Below are 5,000 nucleotides of genomic sequence, written 5' to 3' on the forward strand. Positions count from 1 at the left end.
AACTTGTGCAGAGCTCCTCTGCTGGATAGATAAGAGAACTGGGGTACTCGGTTTCGCCCATTCTCTTAAGAGTTGAGAAGGCAAAGGTTACTTGACTTCGCCCGCCTCCTCGAGGTTGTACTTCATGCATCGAGCTGGTTACTGGCCTTCGCCTGCTCTTTGCTCACACTTCTGAAGCACTTGAAGTGTTTGCACTCCTTGCGTTGAGTTAGTTACTGTGATTCACCTTCTCAAAGCCATTGAACTTCTGGAATGCAGGAAGTTTCCACCCCAACTTGGAGTAATTCTCTAATAGATGAGGTCGCCTCTGGGATTGTACCGTCTTCTCCATCAACCCTGCCGCCTACTCCACTGAGTAGCAAAGGTACAGCACCGCGTACTGCTTGCTTCGTTCCTTGGTCGTGCACTCTTGCATGACCCGAAGTCCTTCACTTACGGCTATCTTGATGAGAAACTTGTTGACACCGGTCTTACGAAGTTTCTTGGCCTCTGCCCTTCAGCCTTGTCTCGGTACTTGGAGATTGCCTCTGCATGCTCCACCTCCTCGGCCCCTTTCACGACCAAGCGCTCTCCCTCCGTGAGAGCAAGGGATCAATGACTTTGACGGAAGTCCCGCCTCTGCGGTACCATGGCGCTGCCATGCCCATGGCCCTACTATCCGTCGCCTCGCATCTGAATCCCTTTTCTTCACGATCAGTAGAGATGTCTCCGTGGCACTCCTCTGAGTCCACCTCCATTCTAACTGATTGCTTGACTTTGGGTAGCTAAGTCCCTCTGGACTCATCGTCGCTTCCTCGCCCCTTTCGACCCCCTGCTTCAACACCTCTGTGTTCTCCAAGCAGTCTGTTTGGTCGATGGAAAGACAGACTGCAACTCCCATGCATGGCCTCTGCCATCGCATTGTAGGGTTTGCACCGATTCTGTTCTCCATAGCTTCCTTGGTAGCAACGTTCGCTTACTCGGCCTTGTCCTCTGACTTGCCGGGCTCCCTTAAGCGAATATGAGCTCTGGAGCAGTCCAACTCTCCAGCTGCTTCGATCATACCTCTGCATGATCAAGTCCCTCCCATGGGACTCCCTGGTACTTGCATACGAACTTTTCCCTTGGTGGAACCCAGCCCCCATATGCTGATGACCAAGGTTTTCATCCGATGCAAAATTCGGTGCACGCCCGGAAGACCCGCCTCTGCGGTACCATGGCCTTCACTCCTTGAATCCATAGCCCTTCTTGCCGTCGTGTTGTTCACCAAAGCGGAGCTCCCAGTAGCTCCCGATCATACCTCCATATGATCACATCCCTCACGGGACCCACTGTCGTGTGTATCGCATTGCCATGAACTGTTCCACCACGATCCGCTGCACCATGTCGCCTCCTGGTGACATCTCCATTGCATTCTGATCCTTGTGGAATAAACTCGAATTGTGAACCCTCCATGTGTGGCCTCTGCCAATACATCGCAGGGTCTCATCCACCTTCGATTTTGTTCGCTCCTTTGGCAATCGACCTTCATCCACCCACTCTTGGGCCACACCTAGATGAAGCACCGCTCTAGGACAGTCCGTCGCCTAGTAGCTCCCGAAGTCCCCCGACTTCGCTGCAATTGATGCACCATTGTCTGGATCCTAGGCCTCTGCCCCTACCAGCACAATCTCCACTGCGCACCGCTTTCTTCATAGCAACTCGAATGGCAACACTGTGGCATATTCTTCAAGAGTACCCGCCTCTGCGTCCTCTTGCCCCGTGCTAAGGCCTTCTGAACCCAACTTCGCCTCCGCAAATTGAGTCGCCTTAGTTCCTCCATCAAATGCTTCTCCGAGATAAGGTGCATGTGCCCCGAAGCTCCCTTCGTCTTTGGCACCATGCAAGATGAGTCCACTCCGTCAGAATGAAGGACCCATGGAACAACATGATCCTGCTCTTGCCTCTGCAAGAGCTCATGTCCTTGACCTCTGTCTAAGAAAAGCACTGTGCCTCTGCTCCATGTTCCAACTTCTCTGCTGGCTCCCTTCATGCGGCTTGGGTACTTCACCAAGTTACACCCAAGTTGCTCGCTCCTCGTTGTTGCATTGAGTCGATGGTGGCCCTCGTGCCCACCATTCCACGGGTCAGCCCTCCCTTGAGTCCGATCTCATATCGACTCCAAGTGTGCCTTCATTTGTGTTGCTCCAGGTCGCTCCCCCACTTGATCTCGCAATGCATCCACCAATGCATTCTCTCGAGCGAGATCATGCGGCAACTCCTCGCTGCTTGCTCGGTCCATTGAGCTTCGTGGAGTTGTTGTTTGTGAGGTACTCCTCCTCAACATGTGAAGTCCGTCTCACATGATTCTCCCTCTGGAGTGCCGAGACTTATCCCTCCTGGATAACTATCCCGTTGGAGCAACATCTCACTTCGTTTCGGAGACCACCATCCCCTTGGACTACTCCGATCTGCTAAACAAACTGTGCATTGTTCTGCCTCCTGCAAACGCACTTGCTAGATTGCGACTCCCCGTCAATACAGCCCCCACTGCACCCCTCAAGGTCTAGCAACATGCTGAACTCATTGCACACTTCAGCCGCCTACGGACGTATCTTTCACATGCCGAAGAGAAAGTTTCAATGCTCCATGGTGCCGAGTCTCGGCCGCCTTGGGATGGCCACGGACATTCCATCGTCCGCATACAAGCCCCTGCATGAGTACCAAATTCTTCGAGTTAGCAATTCCTCTCACCTCTGTGAGCTTTGGCCTAACTCTTTTGGTCGTTGAGCAACTCATTCCACCTTGGATGGTCTCATTCTTGCCAAGCGCCTCGCTTGCCTAGAGCACCATCAAGTATAGTTGTCAACGTTGAGCCGTAGCTCAAACTCAGCCATCCCAACCTTTGTGCGCTCCAAATTCTTCCAAGCTTGCCTGTTCTCGTGGTGCCTCTTGCGCGAAGGGTTGGCCATTCCTCTGAATGCCAATCTCGGATGCCCGCTCCTCTGAGCGACTCCTTTCCCTACATCTCCATGCCCGTTTTCCCTCAAACGGTCGCGCGTGTGCTGACTGCCCTCAACGCAGCCCCGCTAGGTCCCCCACGTTTGCATGTCAAGTGTTTCTATGAGTGCTTGTCCCGCTCTGATACCATATGACACGAACTTAGCTGGTTTTGCCTAAGTCGTGCGGCACCCTTGCGTGTCCGTCCGCAAAGGTCAGCCTCCCCGAAGCCTCCCATTGTCCCTTAGGACCATCAAAAGAGAGAACGGGTTAGAGAGAACGCCTCAAACGAGATCCACAAGCAAACATGTCCGAAAAACACTTCATAGACAATGCAAATTACAAACAGACTTTACAAGCTCTGAACAGTGGCACAACAAAGGGTAAAATGGTCCATTACAGACCGAAAAGCTCTCACACGTGTCCACATGACACAACCTTTATTTACAAGCCTAAAGAGGCCACCACCCAATTAAAATGGGACTTATAAGCCTTCGGCCGCCCCTTTACATTCTGTACAGGGCATGAACATGCCAAAAGACACGGACACACATAAGCATTACATCCAACATCTTGTTGAGAAGTTTGTCCGTGACAGGGTGGCACAGGGCTGGATGGGGCTTTCGTATAGCAGGGACGGTGCTGCCTCACGCTTCGCTCGCTGTCCGCCGCTCGCCGCTCGCTCGCACAGCCAAAAATGGCCAGTTTTGGCCCGTTTTTGGGCTGTTTTGGCCAGTTTTTGGCCTGTTCTTGCGTGGTGCGGTGACCATCGTGAGCGGAGCAAAACGTCAGCCATCTCAGCACCCTGGAACCCCCCGGGTGGCACAGGGCTGGATGGGGCTTTCGTATAGCAGGGACGGTGCTGCCTCTCGCTTCGCTCGCTGTCCGCCGCTCGCCGCTCGCTCGCGCAGCCAAAAATGGCCAGTTTTGGCCCGTTTTTGGGCCGTTTTGGCCAGTTTTTGGCCTGTTCTTGCGTTGCGCGGTGACCGTCGAGAGCGGAGCAAAACGTCAGCCATCTCAGCACCCTAGAACCCCCCGGGTGGCACAGGGCTGGATGGGGCTTTCGTATAGCAGGGACGGTGCTGCCTCACGCTTCGCTCGTTGTACGCCGCTCGCCGCTCGCTCGCGCAGCCAAAAATGGCCAGTTTTGGCCCGTTTTTGGGCTGTTTTGGCCAGTTTTTGGCCTGTTCTTGCGTGGTGCGGTGACCGTCGTGAGCGGAGCAAAACGTCAGCCATCTCAGCACCCAGGAACCCCCCGGGTGGCACAGGGCTGGATGGGGCTTTCGTATAGCAGGGACGGTGCTGCCTCTCGCTTCGCTCGCTGTCCGCCGCTCGCCGCTCGCTCGCGCAGCCAAAAATGGCCAGTTTTGGCCCGTTTTTGGGCTGTTTTGGCCAGTTTTTGGGCTGTTCTTGCGTGGTGCGGTGACTGTCGTGAGCGGAGCAAAACGTCAGCCATCTCAGCACCCTGGAACCCCCCGGGTGGCACAGGGCTGGATGGGGCTTTCGTATAGCAGGGACGGTGCTGCCTCTCGCTTCGCTCGCTGTTCGCCGCTCGCCGCTCGCTCGCGCAGCCAAAAATGGCCAGTTTTGACCCGTTTTTGGGCTGTTTTGGCCTGTTTTTGGGCTGTTCTTGCGTGCCGCGGCGACCGTCGTGAGCGGAGCAAAATGTCAGCCATCTCAGCACCCTGGAACCCCCCGGGTGGCACAGGGCTGGATGGGGCTTTCGTATAGCAGGGACGGTGCTGCCTCACGCTTCGCTCGCTGTCCGCCGCTCACTGTTCGCTCGCGCAGCCAAAAATGGCCAGTTTTGGCCCGTTTTTTGGCTGTTTTGGCCAGTTTTTGGCCTGTTCTTGCGTGGTGCGGTGACTGTCGTGAGCGGAGCAAAACGTCAGCCATCTCAGCACCCTGGAACCCCCCGGGTGGCACAGGGCTGGATGGGGCTTTCGTATAGCACGGACGGTGCTGCCTCTCGCTTCGCTCGCTGTCCGCCGCTCGCCGCTCCCTCGCACAGCCAAAAATGGCCAGTTTTGGCCCGTTTTTGG

This window comes from Musa acuminata, unplaced genomic scaffold, assembly GCF_036884655.1.
Source record: "Musa acuminata AAA Group cultivar baxijiao unplaced genomic scaffold, Cavendish_Baxijiao_AAA HiC_scaffold_1136, whole genome shotgun sequence".
NCBI classification, from domain to species: domain Eukaryota; kingdom Viridiplantae; phylum Streptophyta; class Magnoliopsida; order Zingiberales; family Musaceae; genus Musa; species Musa acuminata.